We start from the raw sequence: 12,699 nt of genomic DNA, 5'->3' as shown, positions 1-12,699 counted from the left end.
GATGAATTAAAGTTATCCTACCAGACATAGGAGTCCTGAATGGGCCCACCAGTCTTATATATCTCGCCTGATCGAGCGATGAGCGTGGTATCATGTTGCAAGTGGCTGCATGGCTTAGCTTACTAAATGCAAATGCATAAGAGTAATATTCTTAGCATTCCTAGAGCCTACGGCCACACCACACTGAATGCACCCGATCTCGTCTGATCTCGGAAGTTAAGCAGTGTCAGGCCTAGTTAGTGCCTGGAAGGGAGACCGCCTGGGAATACCAGGTGCTGTAGGCTTTTTTGTGCTCCAAGTTCAGGAAGTGAGCCCTTTCTCAATTGCCTTTTAAAACTGCAAGGTCTAGCCGACTAGATGCTTAAAAGTACAAAACTCACTAGGCCCAGAGCCTACGGCCACACCACACTGAATGCGCCTGATCTCGTCTGATTTCAGAAGCTAAGCAGTGTCGGGCCTAGTTAGTACCTGGATGGGAGACCACCTGGGAATACCAGGTGCTGTTGGCTTTTTTGTGCTCCAAGTTCAGGAAGTGAGCCATTTCACAATTGCCTTTCAAAACTGCAAGGTCTAGCCGACTAGATGCTTAAAAGTACAAAACTCACTAGGCCCAGACCCTACGGCCACACCACACTGAATGCGCCTGATCTCGTCTGATCTCAGAAGCTAAGCAGTGTCGGGCCTAGTTAGTACCTGGATGGGAGACCGCCTGGGAATACCAGGTGCTGTAGGCTTTTTGGTACTCCAAGTTCAGGAAGTGAGCCATTTCTCAATTGCCTTTCAAAACTGCAAGGTCTAGCCGACTAGATGCTTAAAAGTACAAAACTCACAAGGCCCAGAGCCTACGGCCACACCACACTGAATGCGCCCGATCTCGTCTGATCTCGGAAGCTAAGCAGTGTCGGGCCTCGTTAGTACCTGGATGGGAGACCGCCTGGGAATACCAGGTGCTGTAGGCTTTTTTGTGCTCCAAGTTCAGGAAGTGAGCCATTTCACAATTGCCTTTCAAAACTGCAAGGTCTAGCCGACTAGATGCTTAAAAGTACAAAACTCACTAGGCCCAGAGCCTACGGCCACACCACACTGAATGCGCCCGATCTCGGAAGCTAAACAGGGTCGGGCCTAGTTAGTACCTGGATGGGAGACTGCCTGGGAATACCAGGTGCTGTAGGCTTTTTTGTGCTCCATGATTAGTAATTGCGCAACTTCTCAATTATTTTTCAAATTTGGTATGTTTCCAAAATAATTGTATCCCGTTTTATAGCGGAAATGTTGGACAACATCATGAGGGCTGGAGCTACCTTTTTACATAGAATTAGCATACAGGTAGTGTGTTCATGGGTAATAAATCGACTTTACATGTAATGCAGTACAGAGAATATTGAGTCCTTCAAGAGGCATGAAAGAAAACCATTATTGTGTTGATTGTTCTCTCCACCTCCCTGCAACAGACACAGGATGGATGAATTAAAGTTATCCTACCAGACATAGGAGTCCTGAATGGGCTCACCAGTCTTATATATCTCGCCTGATCGAGCGATGAGCGTGGTATCATGTTGCAAGTGGCTGTATGGCTTAGCTTACTAAATGCAAATGCATAAGAGTAATATTCTTAGCATTCCTAGAGCCTACGGCCACACCACACTGAATGCACCCGATCTCGTCTGATCTCGGAAGTTAAGCAGTGTCAGGCCTAGTTAGTACCTGGATGGGAGACCGCCTGGGAATACCAGGTGCTGTAGGCTTTTTTGTGCTCCAAGTTCAGGAAGTGAGCCCTTTCTCAATTGCCTTTTAAAACTGCAAGGTCTAGCCGACTAGATGCTTAAAAGTACAAAACTCACAGGGCCCAGAGCCTACGGCCACACCACACTGAATGCGCCCGATCTCGTCTGATCTCGGAAGCTAAGCAGTGTCGGGCCTCGTTAGTACCTGGATGGGAGACCGCCTGGGAATACCAGGTGCTGTAGGCTTTTTTGTGCTCCAAGTTCAGGAAGTGAGCCATTTCTCAATTGCCATTCAAAACTGCAAGGTCTAGCTGACTAGATGCTTAAAAGTACAAAACTCACTAGGCCCAGAGACTACGGACACACCACACTGATTGCGCCCGATCTCGTCTGATCTCGGAAGCTAAGCAGTGTCGGGCCTAGTTAGTACCTGGATGGGAGACCACCTGGGAATACCAGGTGCTGTAGGCTTTTTTGTGCTCCAAGTTCAGGAAGTGAGCCATTTCACAATTGCCTTTCAAAACTGCAAGGTCTAGCCGACTAGATGCTTAAAAGTACAAAACTCACTAGGCCCAGAGCCTACGGCCACACCACACTGAATGCGCCTGATCTCGTCTGATCTCAGAAGCTAAGCAGTGTCGGGCCTAGTTAGTACCTGGATGGGAGACCGCCTGGGAATACCAGGTGCTGTAGGCTTTTTTGTACTCCAAGTTCAGGAAGTGAGCCATTTCTCAATTGCCTTTCAAAACTGCAAGGTCTAGCCGACTAGATGCTTAAAAGTACAAAACTCACTAGGCCCAGAGCCTACGGCCACACCACACTGAATGCGCCCGATCTCGGAAGCTAAACAGGGTCGGGCCTAGTTAGTACCTGGATGGGAGACTGCCTGGGAATACCAGGTGCTGTAGGCTTTTTTGTGCTCCATGATTAGTAATTGCGCAACTTCTCAATTATTTTTCAAATTTGGTATGTTTCCAAAATAATTGTATCCCGTTTTATAGCGGAAATGTTGGACAACATCATGAGGGCTGGAGCTACCTTTTTACATAGAATTAGCATACAGGTAGTGTGTTCATGGGTAATAAATCGACTTTCACATGTAATGCAGTACAGAGAATATTGAGTCCTTCAAGAGGCATGAAAGAAAACCATTATTGTGTTGATTGTTCTCTCCACCTCCCTGCAACAGACACAGGATGGATGAATTAAAGTTATCCTACCAGACATAGGAGTCCTGAATGGGCCCACCAGTCTTATATATCTCGCCTGATCGAGCCTGATCGAGCGATGAGCGTGGTATCATGTTGCAAGTGGCTGCATGGCTTAGCTTACTAAATGCAAATGCATAAGAGTAATATTCTTAGCATTCCTAGAGCCTACGGCCACACCACACTGAATGCACCCGATCTCGTCTGATCTCGGAAGTTAAGCAGTGTCAGGCCTAGTTAGTACCTGGATGGGAGACTGCCTGGGAATACCAGGTGCTGTAGGCTTTTTTGTGCTCCAAGTTCAGGAAGTGAGCCCTTTCTCAATTGCCTTTTAAAACTGCAAGGTCTAGCCGACTAGATGCTTAAAAGTACAAAACTCACAAGGCCCAGAGCCTACGGCCACACCACACTGAATGCGCCCGATCTCGTCTGATCTCGGAAGCTAAGCAGTGTCGGGCCTCGTTAGTACCTGGATGGGAGACCGCCTGGGAATACCAGGTGCTGTAGGCTTTTTTGTGCTCCAAGTTCAGGAAGTGAGCCCTTTCTCAATTGCCTTTTAAAACTGCAAGGTCTAGCCGACTAGATGCTTAAAAGTACAAAACTCACTAGGCCCAGAGCCTACGGCCACACCACACTGAATGCGCCTGATCTCGTCTGATCTCAGAAGCTAAGCAGTGTCGGGCCTAGTTAGTACCTGAATGGGAGACCGCCTGGGAATACCAGGTGCTGTAGGCTTTTTTGTACTCCAAGTTCAGGAAGTGAGCCATTTCTCAATTGCCTTTCAAAACTGCAAGGTCTAGCCGACTAGATGCTTAAAAGTACAAAACTCACAAGGCTCAGAGCCTACGGCCACACCACACTGAATGCGCCCGATCTCGTCTGATCTCGGAAGCTAAGCAGTGTCGGGCCTTGTTAGTACCTGGATGGGAGACCGCCTGGGAATACCAGGTGCTGTAGGCTTTTTTGTGCTCCAAGTTCAGGAAGTGAGCCATTTCTCAATTGCCTTTCAAAACTGCAAGGTCTAGCTGACTAGATGCTTAAAAGTACAAAACTCACTAGGCCCAGAGCCTACGGCCACACCACACTGATTGCGCCCGATCTCGTCTGATCTCGGAAGCTAAGCAGTGTCGGGCCTAGTTAGTACCTGGATGGGAGACCACCTGGGAATACCAGGTGCTGTAGGCTTTTTTGTGCTCCAAGTTCAGGAAGTGAGCCATTTCACAATTGCCTTTCAAAACTGTAAGGTCTAGCCGACTAGATGCTTAAAAGTACAAAACTCACAAGGCCCAGAGCCTACGGCCACACCACACTGAATGCGTCTGATCTAGGAAGCTAAGCAGTGTCGGGCCTCGTTAGTACCTGGATGGGAGACCGCCTGGGAATACCAGGTGCTGTAGGCTTTTTTGTGCTCCAAGTTCAGGAAGTGAGCCATTTCACAATTGCCTTTCAAAACTGCAAGGTCTAGCCGACTAGATGCTTAAAAGTACAAAACTCACTAGGCCCAGAGCCTACGGCCACACCACACTGAATGCGCCCGATCTCGGAAGCTAAGCAGGGTTGGGCCTAGTTAGTACCTGGATGGGAGACTGCCTGGGAATACCAGGTGCTGTAGGCTTTTTTGTGCTCCATGATTACTAATTGCGCAACTTCTCAATTATTTTTCAAATTTGGTATGTTTCCAAAATAATTGTATCCCGTTTTATAGCGGAAATGTTGGACAACATCATGAGGGCTGGAGCTACCTTTTTACATAGAATTAGCATACAGGTAGTGTGTTCATGGGTAATAAATCGACTTTCACATGTAATGCAGTACAGAGAATATTGAGTCCTTCAAGAGGCATGAAAGAAACCCATTATTGTGTTGATTGTTCTCTCCACCTCCCTGCAACAGACACAGGATGGATGAATTAAAGTTATCCTACCAGACATAGGAGTCCTGAATGGGCCCACCAGTCTTATATATCTCGCCTGATCGAGCGATGAGCGTGGTATCATGTTGCAAGTGGCTGCATGGCTTAGCTTACTAAATGCAAATGCATAAGAGTAATATTCTTAGCATTCCTAGAGCCTACGGCCACACCACACTGAATGCACCCGATCTCGTCTGATCTCGGAAGTTAAGCAGTGTCAGGCCTAGTTAGTGCCTGGATGGGAGACCGCCTGGGAATACCAGGTGCTGTAGGCTTTTTTGTGCTCCAAGTTCAGGAAGTGAGCCCTTTCTCAATTGCCTTTTAAAACTGCAAGGTCTAGCCGACTAGATGCTTAAAAGTACAAAACTCACTAGGCCCAGAGCCTACGGCCACACCACACTGAATGCGCCTGATCTTGTCTGATCTCAGAAGCTAAGCAGTGTCGGGCCTAGTTAGTACCTGGATGGGAGACCACCTGGGAATACCAGGTGCTGTAGGCTTTTTTGTGCTCCAAGTTCAGGAAGTGAGCCATTTCACAATTGCCTTTCAAAACTGCAAGGTCTAGCCGACTAGATGCTTAAAAGTACAAAACTCACTAGGCCCAGACCCTACGGCCACACCACACTGAATGCGCCTGATCTCGTCTGATCTCAGAAGCTAAGCAGTGTCGGGCCTAGTTAGTACCTGGATGGGAGACCGCCTGGGAATACCAGGTGCTGTAGGCTTTTTGGTACTCCAAGTTCAGGAAGTGAGCCATTTCTCAATTGCCTTTCAAAACTGCAAGGTCTAGCCGACTAGATGCTTAAAAGTACAAAACTCACAAGGCCCAGAGCCTACGGCCACACCACACTGAATGCGCCCGATCTCGTCTGATCTCGGAAGCTAAGCAGTGTCGGGCCTCGTTAGTACCTGGATGGGAGACCGCCTGGGAATACCAGGTGCTGTAGGCTTTTTTGTGCTCCAAGTTCAGGAAGTGAGCCATTTCACAATTTCCTTTCAAAACTGCAAGGTCTAGCCGACTAGATGCTTAAAAGTACAAAACTCACTAGGCCCAGAGCCTACGGCCACACCACACTGAATGCGCCTGATCTCGGAAGCTAAACAGGGTCGGGCCTAGTTAGTACCTGGATGGGAGACTGCCTGGGAATACCAGGTGCTGTAGGCTTTTTTGTGCTCCATGATTAGTAATTGCGCAACTTCTCAATTATTTTTCAAATTTGGTATGTTTCCAAAATAATTGTATCCCGTTTTATAGCGGAAATGTTGGACAACATCATGAGGGCTGGAGCTACCTTTTTACATAGAATTAGCATACAGGTAGTGTGTTCATGGGTAATAAATCGACTTTCACATGTAATGCAGTACAGAGAATATTGAGTCCTTCAAGAGGCATGAAAGAAAACCATTATTGTGTTGATTGTTCTCTCCACCTCCCTGCAACAGACACAGGATGGATGAATTAAAGTTATCCTACCAGACATAGGAGTCCTGAATGGGCTCACCAGTCTTATATATCTCGCCTGATCGAGCGATGAGCGTGGTATCATGTTGCAAGTGGCTGCATGGCTTAGCTTACTAAATGCAAATGCATAAGAGTAATATTCTTAGCATTCCTAGAGCCTACGGCCACACCACACTGAATGCACCCGATCTCGTCTGATCTCGGAAGTTAAGCAGTGTCAGGCCTAGTTAGTACCTGGATGGGAGACCGCCTGGGAATACCAGGTGCTGTAGGCTTTTTTGTGCTCCAAGTTCAGGAAGTGAGCCCTTTCTCAATTGCCTTTTAAAACTGCAAGGTCTAGCCGACTAGATGCTTAAAAGTACAAAACTCACAGGGCCCAGAGCCTACGGCCACACCACACTGAATGCGCCCGATCTCGTCTGATCTCGGAAGCTAAGCAGTGTCGGGCCTCGTTAGTACCTGGATGGGAGACCGCCTGGGAATACCAGGTGCTGTAGGCTTTTTTGTGCTCCAAGTTCAGGAAGTGAGCCATTTCTCAATTGCCATTCAAAACTGCAAGGTCTAGCTGACTAGATGCTTAAAAGTACAAAACTCACTAGGCCCAGAGACTACGGACACACCACACTGATTGCGCCCGATCTCGTCTGATCTCGGAAGCTAAGCAGTGTCGGGCCTAGTTAGTACCTGGATGGGAGACCACCTGGGAATACCAGGTGCTGTAGGCTTTTTTGTGCTCCAAGTTCAGGAAGTGAGCCATTTCACAATTGCCTTTCAAAACTGCAAGGTCTAGCCGACTAGATGCTTAAAAGTACAAAACTCACTAGGCCCAGAGCCTACGGCCACACCACACTGAATGCGCCTGATCTCGTCTGATCTCAGAAGCTAAGCAGTGTTGGGCCTAGTTAGTACCTGGATGGGAGACCGCCTGGGAATACCAGGTGCTGTAGGCTTTTTTGTACTCCAAGTTCAGGAAGTGAACATTTCTCAATTGCCTTTCAAAACTGCAAGGTCTAGCCGACTAGATGCTTAAAAGTACAAAACTCACTAGGCCCAGAGCCTACGGCCACACCACACTGAATGCGCCCGATCTCGGAAGCTAAACAGGGTCGGGCCTAGTTAGTACCTGGATGGGAGACTGCCTGGGAATACCAGGTGCTGTAGGCTTTTTTGTGCTCCATGATTAGTAATTGCGCAACTTCTCAATTATTTTTCAAATTTGGTATGTTTCCAAAATAATTGTATCCCGTTTTATAGCGGAAATGTTGGACAACATCATGAGGGCTGGAGCTACCTTTTTACATAGAATTAGCATACAGGTAGTGTGTTCATGGGTAATAAATCGACTTTCACATGTAATGCAGTACAGAGAATATTGAGTCCTTCAAGAGGCATGAAAGAAAACCATTATTGTGTTGATTGTTCTCTCCACCTCCCTGCAACAGACACAGGATGGATGAATTAAAGTTATCCTACCAGACATAGGAGTCCTGAATGGGCCCACCAGTCTTATATATCTCGCCTGATCGAGCCTGATCGAGCGATGAGCGTGGTATCATGTTGCAAGTGGCTGCATGGCTTAGCTTACTAAATGCAAATGCATAAGAGTAATATTCTTAGCATTCCTAGAGCCTACGGCCACACCACACTGAATGCACCCGATCTCGTCTGATCTCGGAAGTTAAGCAGTGTCAGGCCTAGTTAGTACCTGGATGGGAGACTGCCTGGGAATACCAGGTGCTGTAGGCTTTTTTGTGCTCCAAGTTCAGGAAGTGAGCCCTTTCTCAATTGCCTTTTAAAACTGCAAGGTCTAGCCGACTAGATGCTTAAAAGTACAAAACTCACAAGGCCCAGAGCCTACGGCCACACCACACTGAATGCGCCCGATCTCGTCTGATCTCGGAAGCTAAGCAGTGTCAGGCCTCGTTAGTACCTGGATGGGAGACCGCCTGGGAATACCAGGTGCTGTAGGCTTTTTTGTGCTCCAAGTTCAGGAAGTGAGCCATTTCACAATTGCCTTTCAAAACTGTAAGGTCTAGCCGACTAGATGCTTAAAAGTACAAAACTCACAAGGCCCAGAGCCTACGGCCACACCACACTGAATGCGTCTGATCTCGGAAGCTAAGCAGTGTCGGGCCTCGTTAGTACCTGGATGGGAGACCACCTGAGAATACCAGGTGCTGTAGGCTTTTTTGTGCTCCAAGTTCAGGAAGTGAGCCATTTCACAATTGCCTTTCAAAACTGCAAGGTCTAGCCGACTAGATGCTTAAAAGTACAAAACTCACTAGGCCCAGAGCCTACGGCCACACCACACTGAATGCGCCTGATCTCGTCTGATCTCAGAAGCTAAGCAGTGTCGGGCCTAGTTAGTACCTGGATGGGAGACCGCCTGGGAATACCAGGTGCTGTAGGCTTTTTTGTACTCCAAGTTCAGGAAGTGAGCCATTACTCAATTGCCTTTCAAAACTGCAAGGTCTAGCCGACTAGATGCTTAAAAGTACAAAACTCACAAGGCCCAGAGCCTACGGCCACACCACACTGAATGCACCCGATCTCGTCTGATCTCGGAAGCTAAGCAGTGTCGTGCCTCGTTAGTACCTGGATGGGAGACCGCCTGGGAATACCAGGTGCTGTAGGCTTTTTTGTGCTTCAAGTTCAGGAAGTGAGCCATTTCACAATTGCCTTTCAAAACTGCAAGGTCTAGCCGACTAGATGCTTAAAAGTACAAAACTCACTAGGCCCAGAGCCTACGGCCACACCACACTGAATGCGCCCGATCTCGGGAGCTAAGCAGGGTTGGGCCTAGTTAGTACCTGGATGGGACACTGCCTGGGAATACCAGGTGCTGTAGGCTTTTTTGTGCTCCATGATTAGTAATTGCGCAACTTCTCAATTATTTTTCAAATTTGGTATGTTTCCAAAATAATTGTATCCCGTTTTATAGCGGAAATGTTGGACAACATCATGAGGGCTGGAGCTACCTTTTTACATAGAATTAGCATACAGGTAGTGTGTTCATGGGTAATAAATCGACTTTCACATGTAATGCAGTACAGAGAATATTGAGTCCTTCAAGAGGCATGAAAGAAAACCATTATTGTGTTGATTGTTCTCTCCACCTCCCTGCAACAGACACAGGATGGATGAATTAAAGTTATCCTACCAGACATAGGAGTCCTGAATGGGCCCACCAGTCTTATATATCTCGCCTGATCGAGCCTGATCGAGCGATGAGCGTGGTATCATGTTGCAAGTGGCTGCATGGCTTAGCTTACTAAATGCAAATGCATAAGAGTAATATTCTTAGCATTCCTAGAGCCTACGGCCACACCACACTGAATGCACCCGATCTCGTCTGATCTCGGAAGTTAAGCAGTGTTAGGCCTAGTTAGTACCTGGATGGGAGACCGCCTGGGAATACCAGGTGCTGTAGGCTTTTTTGTGCTCCAAGTTCAGGAAGTGAGCCCTTTCTCAATTGCCTTTCAAAACTGCAAGGTCTAGCCGACTAGATGCTTAAAAGTACAAAACTCACTAGGCACAGAGCCTACGGCCACACCACACTGAATGCGCCTGATCTCGTTTGATCTCAGAAGCTAAGCAGTGTCGGGCCTAGTTAGTACCTGGATGGGAGACCGCCTGGGAATACCAGGTGCTGTAGGCTTTTTTGTACTCCAAGTTCAGGAAGTGAGCCATTTCTCAATTGCCTTTCAAAACTGCAAGGTCTAGCCGACTAGATGCTTAAAAGTACAAAACTCACAAGGCCCAGGGCCTACGGCCACACCACACTGAATGCGCCCGATCTCGTCTGATCTCGGAAGCTAAGCAGTGTCGGGCCTCGTTAGTACCTGGATGGGAGACCGCCTGGGAATACCAGGTGCTGTAGGCTTTTTTGTGCTCCAAGTTCAGGAAGTGAGCCATTTCACAATTGCCTTTCAAAACTGCAAGGTCTAGCCGACTAGATGCTTAAAAGTACAAAACTCACTAGGCCCAGAGCCTACGGCCACACCACACTGAATGCGCCCAGGAAGCTAAGCAGGGTCGGGCCTAGTTAGTACCTGGATGGGAGACTGCCTGGGAATACCAGGTGCTGTAGGCTTTTTTGTGCTCCATGATTAGTAATTGCGCAACTTCTCAATTATTTTTCAAATTTGGTATGTTTCCAAAATAATTGTATCCCGTTTTATAGCGGAAATGTTGGACAACATCATGAGGGCTGGAGCTACCTTTTTACATAGAATTAGCATACAGGTAGTGTGTTCATGGGTAATAAATCGACTTTCACATGTAATGCAGTACAGAGAATATTGAGTCCTTCAAGAGGCATGAAAGAAACCCATTATTGTGTTGATTGTTCTCTCCACCTCCCTGCAACAGACACAGGATGGATGAATTAAAGTTATCCTACCAGACATAGGAGTCCTGAATGGGCCCACCAGTCTTATATATCTCGCCTGATCGAGCGATGAGCGTGGTATCATGTTGCAAGTGGCTGCATGGCTTAGCTTACTAAATGCAAATGCATAAGAGTAATATTCTTAGCATTCCTAGAGCCTACGGCCACACCACACTGAATGCACCCGATCTCGTCTGATCTCGGAAGTTAAGCAGTGTCAGGCCTAGTTAGTACCTGGATGGGAGACCGCCTGGGAATACCAGGTGCTGTAGGCTTTTTTGTGCTCCAAGTTCAGGAAGTGAGCCCTTTCTCAATTGCCTTTTAAAACTGCAAGGTCTAGCCGACTAGATGCTTAAAAGTACAAAACTCACTGGGCCCAGAGCCTACGGCCACACCACACTGAATGCGCCTGATCTCGTCTGATCTCAGAAGCTAAGCAGTGTCGGGCCTAGTTAGTACCTGGATGGGAGACCGCCTGGGAATACCAGGTGCTGTAGGCTTTTTTGTACTCCAAGTTCAGGAAGTGAGCCATTTCTCAATTGCCTTTCAAAACTGCAAGGTCTAGCCGACTAGATGCTTAAAAGTACAAAACTCACAAGGCCCAGAGCCTACGGCCACACCACACTGAATGCGTCTGATCTCGGAAGCTAAGCAGTGTCGGGCCTCGTTAGTACCTGGATGGGAGACCGCCTGGGAATAACAGGTGCTGTAGGCTTTTTTGTGCTCCAAGTTCAGGAAGTGAGCCATTTCTCAATTGCCTTTAAAACTGCAAGGTCTAGCTGACTAGATGCTTAAAAGTACAAAACTCACTAGGCCCAGAGCCTACGGCCACACCACACTGATTGCGCCCGATCTCGTCTGATCTCGGAAGCTAAGCAGTGTCGGGCCTAGTTAGTACCTGGATGGGAGACCACCTGGGAATACCAGGTGCTGTAGGCTTTTTTGTGCTCCAAGTTCAGGAAGTGAGCCATTTCACAATTGCCTTTCAAAACTGCAAGGTCTAGCCGACTAGATGCTTAAAAGTACAAAACTCACAAGGCCCAGAGCCTACGGCCACACCACACTGAATGCGTCTGATCTAGGAAGCTAAGCAGTGTCGGGCCTCGTTAGTACCTGGATGGGAGACCGCCTGGGAATACCAGGTGCTGTAGGCTTTTTTGTGCTCCAAGTTCAGGAAGTGAGCCATTTCACAATTGCCTTTCAAAACTGCAAGGTCTAGCCGACTAGATGCTTAAAAGTACAAAACTCACTAGGCCCAGAGCCTACGGCCACACCACACTGAATGCGCCCGATCTCAGAAGCTAAGCAGGGTCGGGCCTAGTTAGTACCTGGATGGGAGACTGCCTGGGAATACCAGGTGCTGTAGGCTTTTTTGTGCTCCATGATTAGTAATTGCGCAACTTCTCAATTATTTTTCAAATTTGGTATGTTTCCAAAATAATTGTATCCCGTTTTATAGCGGAAATGTTGGACAACATCATGAGGGCTGGAGCTACCTTTTTACATAGAATTAGCATACAGGTAGTGTGTTCATGGGTAATAAATCGACTTTCACATGTAATGCAGTACAGAGAATATTGAGTCCTTCAAGAGGCATGAAAGAAACCCATTATTGTGTTGATTGTTCTCTCCACCTCCCTGCAACAGACACAGGATGGATGAATTAAAGTTATCCTACCAGACATAGGAGTCCTGAATGGGCCCACCAGTCTTATATATCTCGCCTGATCGAGCGATGAGCGTGGTATCATGTTGCAAGTGGCTGCATGGCTTAGCTTACTAAATGCAAATGCATAAGAGTAATATTCTTAGCATTCCTAGAGCCTACGGCCACACCACACTGAATGCACCCGATCTCGTCTGATCTCGGAAGTTAAGCAGTGTCAGGCCTAGTTAGTGCCTGGATGGGAGACCGCCTGGGAATACCAGGTGCTGTAGGCTTTTTTGTGCTCCAAGTTCAGGAAGTGAGCCCTTTCTCAATTGCCTTTTAAAACTGCAAGGTC

The 12,699-nt window shown here is 47.5% G+C and overlaps 32 non-coding genes and 12 pseudogenes across 32 annotated transcripts; all 44 read left to right on the top strand.

The window, feature by feature from the left end:
- The first annotated feature begins 165 nt into the window (after window positions 1-165).
- LOC138454717 (5S ribosomal RNA) lies at window positions 166-284 on the top strand. The gene has a single exon (XR_011261382.1). It is a non-coding gene; the product is annotated as a 5S ribosomal RNA (ribosomal RNA).
- A 106-nt stretch (window positions 285-390) lies between these two features.
- On the top strand, window positions 391-509 carry LOC138465151 (5S ribosomal RNA). Its single transcript, XR_011267725.1, has one exon. It is a non-coding gene; the product is annotated as a 5S ribosomal RNA (ribosomal RNA).
- Window positions 510-615: 106 nt separating this feature from the next.
- LOC138463244 (5S ribosomal RNA) lies at window positions 616-734 on the top strand. Its single transcript, XR_011265831.1, has one exon. It is a non-coding gene; the product is annotated as a 5S ribosomal RNA (ribosomal RNA).
- A 106-nt stretch (window positions 735-840) lies between these two features.
- Window positions 841-959, top strand: LOC138462158 (5S ribosomal RNA). Its single transcript, XR_011264762.1, has one exon. It is a non-coding gene; the product is annotated as a 5S ribosomal RNA (ribosomal RNA).
- Window positions 960-1,065: 106 nt separating this feature from the next.
- On the top strand, window positions 1,066-1,174 carry LOC138457703 (5S ribosomal RNA; annotated as a pseudogene).
- Window positions 1,175-1,626: 452 nt separating this feature from the next.
- On the top strand, window positions 1,627-1,745 carry LOC138461443 (5S ribosomal RNA). The gene has a single exon (XR_011264059.1). It is a non-coding gene; the product is annotated as a 5S ribosomal RNA (ribosomal RNA).
- Window positions 1,746-1,851: 106 nt separating this feature from the next.
- On the top strand, window positions 1,852-1,970 carry LOC138462157 (5S ribosomal RNA). Its single transcript, XR_011264760.1, has one exon. It is a non-coding gene; the product is annotated as a 5S ribosomal RNA (ribosomal RNA).
- A 106-nt stretch (window positions 1,971-2,076) lies between these two features.
- LOC138454447 (5S ribosomal RNA) lies at window positions 2,077-2,195 on the top strand. Its single transcript, XR_011261124.1, has one exon. It is a non-coding gene; the product is annotated as a 5S ribosomal RNA (ribosomal RNA).
- A 106-nt stretch (window positions 2,196-2,301) lies between these two features.
- Window positions 2,302-2,420, top strand: LOC138455160 (5S ribosomal RNA). The gene has a single exon (XR_011261801.1). It is a non-coding gene; the product is annotated as a 5S ribosomal RNA (ribosomal RNA).
- A 106-nt stretch (window positions 2,421-2,526) lies between these two features.
- On the top strand, window positions 2,527-2,635 carry LOC138457701 (5S ribosomal RNA; annotated as a pseudogene).
- Window positions 2,636-3,098: 463 nt separating this feature from the next.
- Window positions 3,099-3,217, top strand: LOC138463434 (5S ribosomal RNA). The gene has a single exon (XR_011266020.1). It is a non-coding gene; the product is annotated as a 5S ribosomal RNA (ribosomal RNA).
- Window positions 3,218-3,323: 106 nt separating this feature from the next.
- LOC138462156 (5S ribosomal RNA) lies at window positions 3,324-3,442 on the top strand. Its single transcript, XR_011264759.1, has one exon. It is a non-coding gene; the product is annotated as a 5S ribosomal RNA (ribosomal RNA).
- Window positions 3,443-3,548: 106 nt separating this feature from the next.
- LOC138461808 (5S ribosomal RNA) lies at window positions 3,549-3,667 on the top strand. Its single transcript, XR_011264415.1, has one exon. It is a non-coding gene; the product is annotated as a 5S ribosomal RNA (ribosomal RNA).
- A 106-nt stretch (window positions 3,668-3,773) lies between these two features.
- Window positions 3,774-3,892, top strand: LOC138461115 (5S ribosomal RNA). The gene has a single exon (XR_011263752.1). It is a non-coding gene; the product is annotated as a 5S ribosomal RNA (ribosomal RNA).
- Window positions 3,893-3,998: 106 nt separating this feature from the next.
- Window positions 3,999-4,117, top strand: LOC138460432 (5S ribosomal RNA). The gene has a single exon (XR_011263143.1). It is a non-coding gene; the product is annotated as a 5S ribosomal RNA (ribosomal RNA).
- A 106-nt stretch (window positions 4,118-4,223) lies between these two features.
- On the top strand, window positions 4,224-4,332 carry LOC138459416 (5S ribosomal RNA; annotated as a pseudogene).
- A 106-nt stretch (window positions 4,333-4,438) lies between these two features.
- Window positions 4,439-4,547, top strand: LOC138456433 (5S ribosomal RNA; annotated as a pseudogene).
- A 453-nt stretch (window positions 4,548-5,000) lies between these two features.
- LOC138464996 (5S ribosomal RNA) lies at window positions 5,001-5,119 on the top strand. The gene has a single exon (XR_011267571.1). It is a non-coding gene; the product is annotated as a 5S ribosomal RNA (ribosomal RNA).
- Window positions 5,120-5,225: 106 nt separating this feature from the next.
- On the top strand, window positions 5,226-5,344 carry LOC138463119 (5S ribosomal RNA). Its single transcript, XR_011265705.1, has one exon. It is a non-coding gene; the product is annotated as a 5S ribosomal RNA (ribosomal RNA).
- Window positions 5,345-5,450: 106 nt separating this feature from the next.
- On the top strand, window positions 5,451-5,569 carry LOC138463243 (5S ribosomal RNA). The gene has a single exon (XR_011265830.1). It is a non-coding gene; the product is annotated as a 5S ribosomal RNA (ribosomal RNA).
- Window positions 5,570-5,675: 106 nt separating this feature from the next.
- Window positions 5,676-5,794, top strand: LOC138462154 (5S ribosomal RNA). Its single transcript, XR_011264757.1, has one exon. It is a non-coding gene; the product is annotated as a 5S ribosomal RNA (ribosomal RNA).
- A 106-nt stretch (window positions 5,795-5,900) lies between these two features.
- LOC138458343 (5S ribosomal RNA) lies at window positions 5,901-6,009 on the top strand (annotated as a pseudogene).
- A 453-nt stretch (window positions 6,010-6,462) lies between these two features.
- On the top strand, window positions 6,463-6,581 carry LOC138461442 (5S ribosomal RNA). The gene has a single exon (XR_011264058.1). It is a non-coding gene; the product is annotated as a 5S ribosomal RNA (ribosomal RNA).
- Window positions 6,582-6,687: 106 nt separating this feature from the next.
- Window positions 6,688-6,806, top strand: LOC138462152 (5S ribosomal RNA). Its single transcript, XR_011264756.1, has one exon. It is a non-coding gene; the product is annotated as a 5S ribosomal RNA (ribosomal RNA).
- A 106-nt stretch (window positions 6,807-6,912) lies between these two features.
- On the top strand, window positions 6,913-7,031 carry LOC138454446 (5S ribosomal RNA). The gene has a single exon (XR_011261123.1). It is a non-coding gene; the product is annotated as a 5S ribosomal RNA (ribosomal RNA).
- A 106-nt stretch (window positions 7,032-7,137) lies between these two features.
- LOC138457769 (5S ribosomal RNA) lies at window positions 7,138-7,256 on the top strand. Its single transcript, XR_011262299.1, has one exon. It is a non-coding gene; the product is annotated as a 5S ribosomal RNA (ribosomal RNA).
- Window positions 7,257-7,361: 105 nt separating this feature from the next.
- Window positions 7,362-7,470, top strand: LOC138457700 (5S ribosomal RNA; annotated as a pseudogene).
- Window positions 7,471-7,933: 463 nt separating this feature from the next.
- On the top strand, window positions 7,934-8,052 carry LOC138463432 (5S ribosomal RNA). Its single transcript, XR_011266019.1, has one exon. It is a non-coding gene; the product is annotated as a 5S ribosomal RNA (ribosomal RNA).
- A 106-nt stretch (window positions 8,053-8,158) lies between these two features.
- Window positions 8,159-8,277, top strand: LOC138453839 (5S ribosomal RNA). The gene has a single exon (XR_011260543.1). It is a non-coding gene; the product is annotated as a 5S ribosomal RNA (ribosomal RNA).
- A 106-nt stretch (window positions 8,278-8,383) lies between these two features.
- On the top strand, window positions 8,384-8,492 carry LOC138458751 (5S ribosomal RNA; annotated as a pseudogene).
- A 106-nt stretch (window positions 8,493-8,598) lies between these two features.
- On the top strand, window positions 8,599-8,717 carry LOC138455148 (5S ribosomal RNA). Its single transcript, XR_011261789.1, has one exon. It is a non-coding gene; the product is annotated as a 5S ribosomal RNA (ribosomal RNA).
- Window positions 8,718-8,823: 106 nt separating this feature from the next.
- Window positions 8,824-8,942, top strand: LOC138465073 (5S ribosomal RNA). Its single transcript, XR_011267648.1, has one exon. It is a non-coding gene; the product is annotated as a 5S ribosomal RNA (ribosomal RNA).
- Window positions 8,943-9,048: 106 nt separating this feature from the next.
- Window positions 9,049-9,157, top strand: LOC138458595 (5S ribosomal RNA; annotated as a pseudogene).
- A 463-nt stretch (window positions 9,158-9,620) lies between these two features.
- LOC138458304 (5S ribosomal RNA) lies at window positions 9,621-9,739 on the top strand. Its single transcript, XR_011262392.1, has one exon. It is a non-coding gene; the product is annotated as a 5S ribosomal RNA (ribosomal RNA).
- A 106-nt stretch (window positions 9,740-9,845) lies between these two features.
- On the top strand, window positions 9,846-9,964 carry LOC138461154 (5S ribosomal RNA). The gene has a single exon (XR_011263788.1). It is a non-coding gene; the product is annotated as a 5S ribosomal RNA (ribosomal RNA).
- A 106-nt stretch (window positions 9,965-10,070) lies between these two features.
- Window positions 10,071-10,189, top strand: LOC138462151 (5S ribosomal RNA). The gene has a single exon (XR_011264755.1). It is a non-coding gene; the product is annotated as a 5S ribosomal RNA (ribosomal RNA).
- Window positions 10,190-10,295: 106 nt separating this feature from the next.
- LOC138459614 (5S ribosomal RNA) lies at window positions 10,296-10,399 on the top strand (annotated as a pseudogene).
- A 453-nt stretch (window positions 10,400-10,852) lies between these two features.
- Window positions 10,853-10,971, top strand: LOC138461441 (5S ribosomal RNA). The gene has a single exon (XR_011264057.1). It is a non-coding gene; the product is annotated as a 5S ribosomal RNA (ribosomal RNA).
- Window positions 10,972-11,077: 106 nt separating this feature from the next.
- Window positions 11,078-11,196, top strand: LOC138455136 (5S ribosomal RNA). The gene has a single exon (XR_011261778.1). It is a non-coding gene; the product is annotated as a 5S ribosomal RNA (ribosomal RNA).
- A 106-nt stretch (window positions 11,197-11,302) lies between these two features.
- On the top strand, window positions 11,303-11,411 carry LOC138458703 (5S ribosomal RNA; annotated as a pseudogene).
- Window positions 11,412-11,516: 105 nt separating this feature from the next.
- LOC138460420 (5S ribosomal RNA) lies at window positions 11,517-11,635 on the top strand. The gene has a single exon (XR_011263137.1). It is a non-coding gene; the product is annotated as a 5S ribosomal RNA (ribosomal RNA).
- A 106-nt stretch (window positions 11,636-11,741) lies between these two features.
- On the top strand, window positions 11,742-11,850 carry LOC138459415 (5S ribosomal RNA; annotated as a pseudogene).
- Window positions 11,851-11,956: 106 nt separating this feature from the next.
- LOC138458538 (5S ribosomal RNA) lies at window positions 11,957-12,065 on the top strand (annotated as a pseudogene).
- A 453-nt stretch (window positions 12,066-12,518) lies between these two features.
- LOC138464995 (5S ribosomal RNA) lies at window positions 12,519-12,637 on the top strand. Its single transcript, XR_011267570.1, has one exon. It is a non-coding gene; the product is annotated as a 5S ribosomal RNA (ribosomal RNA).
- Window positions 12,638-12,699: the final 62 nt, after the last annotated feature.

The sequence above is a fragment of the Ambystoma mexicanum genome, chromosome 4p (genome assembly GCF_040938575.1).
Source record: "Ambystoma mexicanum isolate Mex_15411 chromosome 4p, UKY_AmexF1_1, whole genome shotgun sequence".
In the NCBI taxonomy this organism is placed as follows: Eukaryota; Metazoa; Chordata; class Amphibia; order Caudata; family Ambystomatidae; genus Ambystoma; species Ambystoma mexicanum.
This window is presented reverse-complemented; position numbering and strand designations above follow the sequence as displayed.